General features: G+C 42.0%; 2 pseudogenes; both read left to right on the forward strand.

Moving 5' to 3' along the window:
• The window catches only part of LOC137005151 (uncharacterized), a 1,346,463-nt pseudogene that overhangs the window by 504,323 nt on the left and 827,639 nt on the right, over positions 1-14,501 (forward strand).
• Positions 5,403-10,037, forward strand: LOC137014110 (uncharacterized; annotated as a pseudogene).

A 14,501-nucleotide genomic window follows, 5' to 3' on the forward strand; every position in this document is an offset into this window, starting at 1 on the left:
TTAGCTACAGCTGAAGCCAGTTTTGAAGAGCACTTAGCAGAGTTTTATGTACAAACAAAGGAAGACTCAGACGGAAAAAACCTCACGTTTTTGTGCAAACTGTGCCCACCGGGACTAAACAAACAAGTACGTACGTCAGCCACATCGAGTTCAAATTTGAAACGACACATCGAGTTACGCCATCCGAGCTATCTTGGCAAATATCTGCGACTGAATGATGAACGCAAGAAATCATTAACGAAGAGAGGACCGCCGCCAAGCACACCCACCCAAGTTAAGCTCACTGCATTTAGTAAAGGACCTGCTGTTTCCTTCGTTTCCCAGCAACAAGTGGACAAGCTTGTGTTGGATTACATTGTGGGAGATCTGCAGCCTTTGAGTAAGGTCAGGACCAAAATTATTTATATTATACATAAATGTTATTGTCAAAACTTCTGATTTGTTGAAATTTGTCATCTTTGCAGATGACACAAATATATTTTGTGAAGGAGAGAAGTTAAGTTAAGTTGTTCAGCTGCTAGCTGTTCATTTTCTTTAGAATAATATAACCAGGAAGATTGTTTTATTATAAATGAATGTAAATGGCATTTTCTTTGTTTACTCACTGTTTACTTCCTTTTGAAGGTGTGAAAATGTGTTGGTTGAGTATTGCACATTAAGCAGGGTAAGCCCAAGCTAAGTTTACATTACAGTACATGACTACTTTGGTCTGGTTTACATAGTTACTGCCGTTCAGAATATGCTGGATTTTTGTTAGTAGACTGATCTTTTCCCCATGAACCTGAATATACCTTATTTTTAAGTCCTGTAATTTGGTTCATGCTGGCTAAATAAAAGTTTCACTGAACATACAGTACACCTTGACTGCACCTTGTTTTTTCCAATTTCTACATATCATGATTACACATTATTTAAGGGGTAAATATTATTTTTCTCCTGGCTATAATAATTGTCTCTTGTTTATTGGTACAATAATTTTGATTAGTTTTGGAGTTGCAGTGATTTGCAGCTGGTAATGGATGGTAAAGAGGTTCTATTGAGTAAGATAGTGGCCTATCTTAAAAAGAATTTAACAAATGAACGGGAACTAGTTCATTTTTAGATATGTGAACTTAGTTCATTTTTAAAAAAAAAAGAACTATGAACATGAACTAGTTCATTATCATCTGTGTGAACTGAACTTTGAGCTAGTTCTCTTTAGGTATGAACTGGCACAACACTGCCCCCAGGGCATCCAAGATGCAGGTGACTTTGTTTCTTCAGTAGAACACAAATGATGATTTTTAACTCCAACCGCTGCCATCTGTCAGTCCTATAATGTGGGTCAATGGTAGCATGTCTACTGGCATCAGCTATCAGAGTAAAAAAAAACATGCACAGACAAATCCATATTAAACCTTGCGGCTCGTGACACATTGATGTCTTAAGACACGAAACGATTTGTTTGTGTGAGAAACCAAACAGTATTTATATAATTTTTAACCTCGAATGCGATCAATGTCCATAACACCAGATTTTTTGCACAAACCGATTGTTTCGTGTCTTAAGACATCAATGTGTTGTCAAGAGCCGTAGGGTTTAATATGGATTTGTCTGTGCATGTTTTTTTTTACTCCCATAGATGATGCCATGGTCATTCACATGCAATATTTGACTGACAGACAGCAGCGGTTGGAGTTAAAAATCATCATTTGTGTTCTACTGAAGAAACAACAACTACCTACATCTTGGATGCGCTGGGGGTAAGCAGATTAACATCAAATTTTCATTTTTGGGTGAACTATCCCTTTAAGAACTGGGGTTGTCAATAGAAAATAAACTGTTGTATAAAATGGATTCACAATGATGAGCGTGCTGTAGCTTTGTTAAATGCAGCTTTGGAGGCAAATACAGTGTTGCATTAAATGGATTCACAATGATAAGCACAGTTTTCCTGTGTTCAGAAATAAATCAGAGCCATGTCATTGAGGAAGTTGTGCAGGATGCAAGTTGCCTTCACAATGCTGTCAGCTGTCTCTGGAGCCACTCTTGAGCACTGGCTGAGAATGCCAAAAACATTCTCAACTACACGTCGAGCCCTGGAGATCCGGTAGTTGAAAACAAGCTGGTCATCTGACACACGTCTTCCAATGTAGGGACGGAGGAGAAAAGTTTCCAAAGGGAATGCCTCATCTGCAACAATAAATGTAACGCCCCCAGCTCAAGTGCAGATGGCAGATGAGAAGGCTCTGGAACATTTAATTGTATTTATTTGGGGCAGGTACAGGTAGTGTGTGATGCTTTTGCTAACTGAGAGGTTAAAAAAAAAACACTTTACTAAAATTATTTAAAAAAATATTTTTTTTCACTACACTGTAGAATTTTGTTTGAGGAAAAAAAAGTGTTAAGTTGTGAAATGGAGTATTAAAAATGCTTTTTCAATTAAATCAAATGTTCAAACGCTTTTTTTTTTTTTAAGATTGGTGTTCAATAACGTTTTTTAAAGTTAAAATTATAAATAATTGTCTTTTGTAGTAAAATGTCTTGTGTTAGTAGGACAGCATAATTGTTATCTCTTATTTTCTAAAAATCCATACACACACAACAATCATATATCGTAAATATATATTTTCAATTAAATCGTTTTAATAAAATTATCGACAATAACATTAATAACGTGACATTTAACATTTAAACTTTGAAAAAACATGGAAGTATCGGAATGCCTAGCAACATTTGCTCCACCCACTTCCGCCCTCAGGCTGTTAGTCTGGTGCTGTTGTCCTCAGACTGCAGTTAGTCCAGGGGGTTAATCACAAAGTAAAGTTTTACTGGCATATTGCATCAGGGCTCTACGCTAACAATCAAAAGTCTCATCCAAATCATTAAAAGTAGTTAAGGTGCCTGGAGCCTCCTGATTGTTCTCAGAGTCCTCTGTGTTAATCACTTTATGATTCCGAAAAACATGGACATGTAAAGAACTCACTCTTTTGTACCTCTTTTGGCAACCATTATGTCCACATACAACAAAGAAATGTGGTTCATTCTCATGGAAATACTGCAGGTATTTGTTGTAAGAGACTGTTCTTACATTGCAATTAGGACACTGGTGCATCAATCACAGAATATGTGAAGCTCACCCACAAAAGTTTCACAAAATTCTCCCAAGTCATTATCTCTCAACCATTGGCAAACTTGGACAGAAGTCCAACATGTGAAGTTTGTCATAACCTGCAGAGAGAGAGAGAGAGAGAGAGAGAGAGAGAGAGAAATAGGTAATTGAATATGATCTTCAATCCAATTCAATAACAGTAACATACAAATATTCATGATATAGGCCAATGTTAATAATTAAGCTAATGATAAATAGCCTAAATAAATAGAGCTTAATTTTAACCTAACATTAAAGCATTGTCTTTTGTTTCCATTCCAGTTACATTTGCATAGAAGTCTTGGTCCCACTTTATATTAAGTGGCCTTAACTACTATGTACTTACATCAAAAAAAAAAAGTACAATGTATTGGGTTCATATTGAATTGCAAAACACTTTTGCTGCAGTTGAGGTGGATACGGGTAAGGTTAGGGAAAGCTTTAGTGGTATGGGTAGGTTTAAGGGTAGGGGTAAGGGTTAAGGGATGGGTCAACAGTGTAATTATAAATGTAATTACAGAAATTAATTACAGATGTAATTACATGCAGGTGTTTTTAAAATATAAGTACAATGTAAAAACATGTATTTACACAATAAGTGTATTGTATCAAATGATTAATTTAAATGTAGTTAAGGCCACTGTCTTTGACATAACCCTACACTAGGTAATAAAACACATGCCTCTTGCATGTTACATTAAATACATCATTTGAGCTTTAAACGGTTACAATAATTATGCCTAAATTTAATTCTAGAATTGTACATTTATTTGATAGGTTTAAGGTGTTGTGTATATGTGTTATTTTTATGTTGTTTTATATTTCATATTCAAATTCCTCTATAGTGTCATCATAGGAAATCGTGCTTCCAAGCCTGGTGGTTGACACTATTGACTGGCAGACCACTGAGTCTTTCTTGTGCCATGGAGGACCTTAGGTACGTTTTTATCAACTTGAGCTTTCTGCAGATGCTACTGTCACTGGTAGTGTGCAGGCTATTCTCAGTAAGTTTAAATAAAGCCCAGTCAGCCCTTTTTGGTGGAGAAAGTTGAGAAATTCAAATGCTGTCATCCTTGCCTTTGGTAAGTTTGGAAGGCTCTGGATTTCTGTGGTCAGTTCTTGCCAGTTAAGGTCAGTCTCCTCCCCGTCAGTCAGTGTGTTGCCAAGTAGCTCACATTGCTCTCGGAGTGCCTCGTCATCCATGTCAGTGAAACTGAGCAGAACACCAAATTTATCACTTACGTTCTTTAGTGATGTGAAACGAGCTTCCAGTGACTGTCAACAACAACATTAAAGAATGTTACCTCCATCCTCTTTACTGCATCATTCACAGTCTCGTCTGCTGCCTCATAGCTAGGCTGCCATTTTGAGCTTTGAATCCTCTTCTGCACCAGCACTGCCTCCACATTCATGTTCTCACAAGACTCTCTCACCTTTGACAGGATACGTGACCTTAAATGGTTAGTTCACCCAAAAATGAAAATTCTGTCATTTATTACTTACCCTCATGCCGTTCCACACCCAGGGCCGGCGCTACCTACTGTATAGGCAGAGAAGGCTATTGCCTAGGGCCTCGGGCTTGGAGGAGGGGCCTCCATAACATCCCTATACGCTAGTGCACCAATCAAGAGCAGCAAAATATAAGCTCTTTGTCCATTGGATATAAAGAATTGTCACTCACCTCTAGTGAAACCAATTAATATCACCGTTTAAATGTGAATCCCACACTCTGAATGTATGAAGGAAGAGATTGTACGCTGATGAGTAAAATCCAGCTTTTCTGCAAACTGATCTGATGGCATCGAAATGAACGCATCCTTCAGGGGCTGCTAAGCGTAAGGCTAAGCAGGCACAAAAAGAAAGTGCAACTCGTGATGCAGGTATCTGTTTTGGAATGATTGTAATGTATTGTAAAAATAAACTAAGCTTATTCTGATGATCAGCGCCAGCGTTCATTTTGGGATTGATCATTTGACGTTATTCTGAGTTCAAAAGAGCGTGAGACCCGTAGACGGACTTTGAATCCGCTTCTGACACTGAATCCAATCGTTTAATGGAGTTTTGTCAGATATACGTTCTAGTGATGTCCTTACGCGATGACGTGAAAGAACCGCTGAATAATTTTTTTGAACGGGTTCATGAACCGTCCAAAAGAATCTGTACGCGGAAATGACTCGGACTTCCAGTCACTATTAGATAATTCAAGCTTTTTACAGTCAATCCCTGCGTCTCAATCAGCTCCCTAGCTCCCTAGGTTGTGAATCAGTATATCATGAAAGTGATTGTGAACATCTACACCATCCTGTGCAGCCATGAGAACAGTTCTGAGCATATAAGCACTATGCAGAAGTGGAGGGAATTAGAGTCGCGGGCTACAACAGGTCAAACCGTAGACCAGAGACAGATGACCCTTTTGGAGGAAGAAAGAAGAAGTGGCTAAAAGTTCTCACAAGACTGTTAGCAATTACACAGTCTCTTGCTGAGAGGAATCTTGGATTTAGGGGATCCACAGACAGACTCAATGTTTCTGATAATGGCCATTTTCTAAAGGAAGTGGAGCTCCTGGCAAAGTTTGATCCAGTCATGCAGGAGCACTTGGCTAAAATCAAAGATGGAAGCACACACACAAACTACTTGGGGAAAGACATACAAACCTGATTCCACTTGAGACACTGTACAAATTGTGAACAAAAACAGAATGCAATGATGTGGAAGTTTCAAATTTCAATATTTTATTCAGAATACAACATATATGACATATCAAATGTTTAAGCTGAGAAAATGTATCAGAGTAATGCACATTTTGTGATTGTTAAGTGGAATTCACACTGTAGAGAAAATGCACATTTTCACTGTTTTTATTGTCCTGCTACAGTAATAAGAAAAGTGCAGTTAATTACTCATCTTAAAAATGTAAACAAAAGTTGGCTATTCCTGGCCAGGAAGCTCAATCTCCACTCCTGCATAGCCCAGCAGCCACTGCTCCACTTTCTACTATTTCAGCACAGACTTCTCATGTCATTACACAGGCGCCTGTCTTGCCCCATGGCTATCCAAACATCTTCATCTCCAGTTACATCAGTGTTTCAGTCTCCAGCAATGACAGTCTAGGACAAGTCCTTTATGTCAACCTTTGCAACCTGTGACAACGTGCCCTCTTTCTGAAGCTCCATTTCCTCTTTCTGCATCCACCCAAGTACTTCCATCTCCGACTATTTCCTCTGTCCTTGTTCCACCAGAGCAACCAACAGTAAAGCGTCCTCAACCAAAGAAGAACAGAATCAGATGTGATAATTGCGATATGGAATTGAATAAAAAGAATGTGTGAGTTCACATTAGAAGAAAGCACACCACAGTTAAACATTAGAACGACATTTACTATGCCAGGTCATTGAGAGTAAGCATGGAATTTTTGCAGTGGCAAAATTTTTCAGTGCACTATCAATTCCCATCCATGTTCAAAAAAGGATTTGGGGTGTGAATGATAAAGTTATGTGTGAACTAGACCAATGTAATGCTAGTGCTGATAGATTTTGCACAAAGGAGTGGCCTGAAGGAGTGCTGCCATCTCATGTCCTTAGCTTTCTGTCCCAAAGGTGATGGCAATTCTGTTTCCCTAAACGAGATGGTGAAAGAAAAATGGTTTGGAGAAAGTAGGAAAGATGCATGCATCAAAAGGCAATGCATGGCAAACAAAGAAGATGTGCAACTTTCTGTAGCGATCATATTTGATGGACCCTCAACAAAAAAATATATATCAGTGTATGAGCCAAAATGTCTTATTACTGCAGACTTGGAAGAGTGACTGTTGTATATGACAGTAAGAAGATCACATGGGTCTGTCCATGTAATAAAACAAAACAGTCATGTATTCACAAAGCAATAGCTAAATGACATTTGTTTCAAAGTCAGAGAGCTCTCTTCCAGAAGGTGAAGACCACCGTAAGGATTGATTCCATGCAGATTCCTCAGCAGCAGTCTGAGAGTGTGGATGACTGTAGTGATCATCAGTACCCACTTAATGATGATGGAATAGAAAGGATGGTGCGCTATTTGATGAAAAATAAAGCTCTGCCTGTGGACCTTCCTCAAAATTTGGTTAGTGGTCTACAACATGGAAGTCAATTTAGACACCAACTAATTCCTGAAGAAACATTCTGCTCTGAATGTGAGGGTAATCATGTTCTAAGCGATTATTATAACCTCATGAGCAAAGATTCTGACCTTTACTGGGGTAGTTGAAGGTAAATATTGTTAAATAAAACATTCAAATTGTTTAAAGAGTGTACTGTTATTTTGTATTTAACTTTTCTGCTCTCTGTTAAGGAATTTAAACTTACTACAAAGTATGTAGCAACTGCAGCATGATGTACAGGTACCAGGAATTCACTGATGGTATCCATAACTTCAATGACCACCTTCTGCTTTCTCTTCACTTGTGTGTAATTCTTCGCAATGCTCTTCAGGTAATATGTGTAACTACTGATGTTGATATTGTTTTGTGTAATAAGTATTATGTCATGTAACATAATCTTTTTTCTTTATACTCTGTGAATATGCCTAGAATCACACTGCTGTTAGCAGAGATATGAGCATACTTGAAGCCACAGCTAAAGCAAAATTCCCCAGCAAAGACACAGTGCTCCATGCTTACCTCCACTTTGAAGCCTTGAGCAGCCATGTTTATTCTTACACCTGCATCAACTGTGGTTATTACCCCAAAGTGGTGATTATGGATCTCCACAAGAAAGGTGTCTTCAGTATTCCTTCTAAGTATGTGTTGTGTACATTGTATTATAAATGCTTTCTAAAAACGTCCTGTTCCTGATTTGTGAATTTGTGTTTTGCAGTCAGTGAAATAGCCACACCACCATCAGATTTCAAGGGTGATACAAACATTGTCTCCTTTTGGAAATCCGTAACAATGGAGATGATTGGCCAGGGAAGTTATTTAATGTGTAATATTATTTAGGTCTGTGTAACTAAAGAAACATTTTTTCTTTAATGTACTTATACACTCTGTATTTTTCTTGAGCATGCAAAACTACAAAAAACTAAGTCCTGTGATGTTCCAGATCTTGACGTCACAGAGGAAAGGTTAGGTGATGGATTTTTGGGGATTATTTTTCTTCTTGGATTTTTCTACATGCACAGATTTTTGCTTTACATCAACTACCAGGGACAATTTCATCAACGGACAGTCTTTTCTTTGTTTGTTCAGTTGTTAGTTTTTGGTGCTATACATTCATATGATATATAAACTGTTCGTGACGCTTAAATGCTTGGTTTCAAACTGTCTAATTTATGTTTATGGTTAGTTATTGAGTCAACCCAAATTTCAGATTTATAACAGCCTCTTACCCAGAGTAGTTGGAGTTTTGTTATAAGCTCTTCAATCTTAAGGTAAGAACACATGCACAACATCTAATTATGTTTTGCAACAATTTTTGTATTAACCAAAGCCTGTCATATGTTTAGGTTGATGCAGTGAGAAATGTGGATTGGACACAAAGGGATCAAGGATGGATCTTGTGTTACGTTTGCGAACAGAGATGCAAAACCGCTCTGCGTACAACAAAATCTTCCAGCAGATTTGGGGTGCTTCTGGTAAATTGCCTAACTCTCATCTCTTAAATGTCTATATAATCATAATAATAATAATAATACATTTAATAATGCATAAATATGTAGCTTTGATTGAAAAAAAAAATTAATAAATAATGTCCCAGGAGTTTAAAAATGTATCCTGATGGACATTTAATTTTCAGCAAAACATTCATTGGAAGATGCAATATTTCATTTGCTATAAGAACCTACTTGTAATTTATACATGGGATATTTAAGACTAAACTAGTCTCTGAGTCAACCCACTGACAAATTGTTGGTAAAAGTAGGTAGATTCACAGGTATGAAGAAATTATGAAAACCTAATGAAAAAAAAAAAAAACTAAATTATACATATAAAAAAATTAAGTTAACAGTTGAAGTGTTATTTGTATATACAGTGGGTACGGAAAGTATTCAGACCCCCTTAAATTTTCACTCTTTGTTATATTGCAGCCATTTGCATCATTTAAGTTAATTTTTTTCCTCATTAATGTACACACAGCACCCCATATTGACAGAGAAACAAAGAATTGTTGACATTTTTGAATTAATGAGGAAAAAAATGAACTGAAATGATTTTAGCAAATGGTTGCAATATAAGAAAGAGTGAAAAATTTAAGGGGGTCTGAATACTTTCCAACCCCCTATATATATATATATATATATATAATATATATATATATATATATATATATATATATATATATATATATATATATATATATACACACACTGTGTATATATACTGTATATATATATATATATATATATAGTTTTTTTTTGTTTTTTTGTAATTGTAATGATTTTTACATATATTTTTTACATTGTACTTTCTTTAAATTGTGCTTTTGTACATTTCTCTTAGGTGGCTGGGCAGTCATTACATGTCCATGTGGAATAGTGTATTCCATCAAATTCAACATAAGAGCAGAGTCACCCAGAGACTTTGCTGAGTTGGAAGCACTTTCCTAATGTTGTAATATACGACTTTGCTAGAGGACTAGGAGCACACGTTAATCTTTGTGAAGCAGATTCTCTACCTTTCAGTCCCCATGAAGGGAGACTTGCTGAACCAGTTACAGCAAATATCCAGCTAGCAAAGGAAGGCAAGCTCAAAGTTAATCTACCATGGTTGAAAAATAAAAAGGAGGAGGAGGATACCAACTGCCATCCTTTGACAGGATCATCAGAGCATTATGCTTTGTATGACATATTCCATGAATTCAAGACCAAAGACCCAAGAGATGCTCTTAGGCTGTCCTCCATGGATTCTCCTAAGAAAAATTGTATCACCAAGTGATCAGTTAACCTTCAATGGTTATGGTCAGATAGTACTTGGTAAGTGTTTTTTTTTGACCATTCATTTTTTCATGTATTGTAAAAATCACTTTTTCTTGTATGTGAAGGTACACCTCCACAGTCCCTAAATGAAAGTGAGAGACACACCTGTGATATTACACAAATAGACAAAGTACACTGTAAGTAGTGTCATTATAAACACTTCACTTATACACAAATACAGTTGGATCATGATATTTTGTCTCTTTTAAGACCCCAGCCGGGGTTCAGTGATTGACAGGACAGCCCTACGAAATGTGCAGCCAAACAGGGCATGCTGGAGGCATCCACAAAGCAGTAACCAAATGAAGATGGTATGTTGAATTGTTTTGCATTTTTATACAAAGTGATTACAATTGTTTTTGTTTTTCTAGATAAAAAATGCTTTAAATGAAAAGGAAATCACAACAAAAATTTTTGGCTCAAGTAGGAGCAACAGTACTGGACAGATCAGATTTTATTACCTTTGGACATCCAAATGATGTTGAAGGGACTGTAAGTATTATCACATGCAATATCATGCTTTTGTTTTGTGATGAGTGAATATTAAATTTGGTTTCTCTCAAATTACAGATTTTGAATGCCTGCCTTTCAATGGTCAGAGATATTGCTGAATTAAAGGATTATATATATAGTAGTGAACAGCACATTCTAGGGCCCAGTTTATGGCCGGGCCCCTCTCTGTGTCAGGTTTGGAGGTGGTGAAAGGAGCGAGGACTCAATTTGCAGGGAAGAGGGCTTTTTATTAATAATAAAAAATAAAACAAAAACACAACAAAAACTACCCCGTGGGGGAAAACAGACTTAACAAAAAACAAGACATGACTTGGCTTGACGAAAACACCAGGGAAAATATGACATTTCACGACAACGAACCAGCACAGGACTGCAAACACAAGGAGAATAAATAGGAGAGCAAACAAGGCAGGTAACAAGGGAGGACAGGTGGGGCAAATCAACCAATAATGAGGTAACAAGGTGGGTGGGGTCAAGACAATAGACATGAGAGCACATGGCACAAAGAAACACATGACAAGCCATGTGCTCACATCAAACAAAACAAAGACACAAGCACATGGCCAATGAAGACAAATCACAAGCCATGTGCTTACACAAGAAGAGACATGAACACGTGACTATGAAAACTCATAAGCCACGTGTTCACACAAAACAAGACAACATGAGAGCACGCAGCCCGTGAAACACAGACTGCGTGCTACACAACACAAGACAAAAACATGAAAGCACGCGGCAGGTGGAAATAACCGCATGCTATACAAAACATGAGACAAGAGCGCACAGCAAGTGAAAGTACACACAAACCGTGCGCTCACAATAAAGACAGGACTGGGAGCGCGAGTGTCCGAATCCCGACACGAAACCGAAACCAAACTAGACACGAGTGCCGGGATCCAAACGCCGCGCTCCCAACATGAAACAAGGCACGCAGACAAGAGAGCGCACAGCCCCGAGAACACTCGAGACCGTACGCTCACACAAAAACACGACAAGAATGGGAGTGTCATTGCTGTGTCACAAAACCAAGAAATAAACAAGACTGAAGTGACAGAACCCTGACACTACCCCCCCTCTAAAGGGACGCCACCTGGCGAGGGACACAAGACAAACATGACAACATACACGACACAAGACAAAAAAACACACCAACAAGACAACAAGACAGAACATCAGAACACAAAGACAAAGAGGGGAGGGAGGGAGGGGAGCCAAGTCAGCCAGCAAAACAAAACAGGATCAAAATGTCTTTAAAAGAAACAAGGGAGGGACAGGAGGGTTGAGCCAGGGAGGCTCAGGCAGGTCTGGGGTCCCAGCTGAGGGCCAGGGAGGAGCTGGAGGGACAGACCAGGGCGGGACCGGCGGGACAGACCAGGGCGGGACAGACCAGGGCGGCTTCAGCTGGTCTGGGGTCCTGGCTGAGGACCAGAGCGGTATTGGAGGGACCATCCAGGCAGGCTCCGGCAGGGCAGACCGCTGGGGTGGCGCCGGCAGGGCAGACCGTTTGGGTGGCGCCGGCAGGGCAAGGCGCTCGGGTGGCGCCGGCAGGGCAAGGCGCTCGGGTGGCGCCGGCAGGGCAAGGCGCTCGGGTGGCGCCGGCAGGGCAAGGCGCTCGGGCGGCACAAGAATGACCTCTGGGGTTAGAGCGGACTCACGGGCTGGAGCGGGCTCTGGAGCGGACTCACGGGCTGGAGCGGGCTCTGGAGCGGACTCACGGGCTGGAGCGGGCTCTGGAGCGGACTCACGGGCTGGAGCGGGCTCTGGAGCGGACTCACGGGCTGGAGCGGGCTCACGGGCTGGAGCGGGCTCACGGGCTGGAGCGGGCTCACGGGCTGGAGCGGGCTCTGGAGCGGGCTCACGGGCTGGAGCGGGCTCACGGGCTGGAGCGGGCTCTGGAGCGGACTCACGGGCTGGAGCGGACTCACGGGCTGGAGCGGGCTCTGGAGCGGACTCACGGGCTGGAGCGGACTCACGGGCTGGAGCGGGCTCTGGAGCGGACTCACGGGCTGGAGCGGGCTCTGGAGCGGACTCACGGGCTGGAGCGGGCTCTGGAGCGGACTCACGGGCTGGAGCGGGCTCTGGAGCGGACTCACGGGCTGGAGCGGGCTCTGGAGCGGACTCACGGGCTGGAGCGGGCTCTGGAGCGGACTCACGGGCTGGAGCGGGCTCTGGAGCGGACTCACGGGCTGGAGCGGGCTCTGGAGCGGACTCACGGGCTGGAGCGGGCTCTGGAGCGGACTCACGGGCTGGAGCGGGCTCTGGAGCGGACTCACGGGCTGGAGCGGGCTCTGGAGCGGACTCACGGGCTGGAGCGGGCTCTGGAGCGGACTCACGGGCTGGAGCGGGCTCTGGAGCGGACTCACGGGCTGGAGCGGGCTCTGGAGCAGACTCACGGGCTGGAGCGGGCTCTGGAAAGGCCTCCGGGCCTGAAGCGGGCTCTGGAAAGGCCTCCGGGCCTTGAGGGTTGGAGGAAGGCTTCTTTCTTCTCTTCCTTCTCTTGTGAGGGTGAGGCAGTGGCACTGTGCCTACCTCCTCTGTGGGCGCTGCAGCTTCTTTGGTCGCCTCGGGGGAGACTGCAGCGGTCACAGCCACCACTGGAGAGGCTGCAGTGGCTTCAGCCACCTCTGGGCAGGTGGCAGATGAGGCTGACCGGTTCTTCCTCCTCCCTCTCCCCGAAGAGGTCATCGGAGGACTGGGGACCTGGCAGCTTGTGAGGGGAATGGGAGGTGGACCAAGAGGGGGAAGGCCACCCTCCTCTCCGCGGTTGTAAACTGCCAGAAGGACAAAATCCCCAGCATTCCCATCTCCCAGGCGCTGACGGGCTCATTAAGGCTGCTGTTAAAAATGTCCTTGAGCGCTGCGTCGCTGATGTTGAGCCCCTCCGCTGTAAACACAAACAGGTGAGCAAACTCCTTCACGCTGGCTTCCCCTTGCCGAAGAGAGAGGAGCTTGCTGCGATGATCCACCATCAGTTGAGCAGAGGGGCTGGGAGATGGGAAAAGGAAGATGCCCATCCTTCTGCTGAGTCCTCAATTGGCTGGTTCGTTCTGTCAGGTTTGGAGGTGGTGAAAGGAGCGAGGACTCAATTTGCAGGGAAGAGGGCTTTTTATTAATAATAAAAAATAAAACAAAAACACAACAAAAACTACCCCGTGGGGGAAAACAGACTTAACAAAAAACAAGACATGACTTGGCTTGACTTAACTTAACTTGACTTGACTTGACGAAAACACCAGGGAAAATATGACATTTCACGACAACGAACCAGCACAGGACTGCAAACACAAGGAGAATAAATAGGAGAGCAAACAAGGCAGGTAACAAGGGAGGACAGGTGGGGCAAATCAACCAATAATGAGGTAACAAGGTGGGTGGGGTCAAGACAATAGACATGAGAGCACATGGCACAAAGAAACACATGACAAGCCATGTGCTCACATCAAACAAAACAAAGACACAAGCACATGGCCAATGAAGACAAATCACAAGCCATGTGCTTACACAAGAAGAGACATGAACACGTGACTATGAAAACTCATAAGCCACGTGTTCACACAAAACAAGACAACATGAGAGCACGCAGCCCGTGAAACACAGACTGCGTGCTACACAACACAAGACAAAAACATGAAAGCACGCGGCAGGTGGAAATAACCGCATGCTATACAAAACATGAGACAAGAGCGCACAGCAAGTGAAAGTACACACAAACCGTGCGCTCACAATAAAGACAGGACTGGGAGCGCGAGTGTCCGAATCCCGACACGAAACCGAAACCAAACTAGACACGAGTGCCGGGATCCGAACGCCACGCTCCCAACATGAAACAAGGCACGCAGACAAGAGAGCGCACAGCCCCGAGAACACTCGAGACCGTACGCTCACACAAAAACACGACAAGAACGGGAGT

Source organism: Chanodichthys erythropterus, chromosome 3 (genome assembly GCF_024489055.1).
Source record: "Chanodichthys erythropterus isolate Z2021 chromosome 3, ASM2448905v1, whole genome shotgun sequence".
NCBI classification, from domain to species: Eukaryota; Metazoa; Chordata; class Actinopteri; order Cypriniformes; family Xenocyprididae; genus Chanodichthys; species Chanodichthys erythropterus.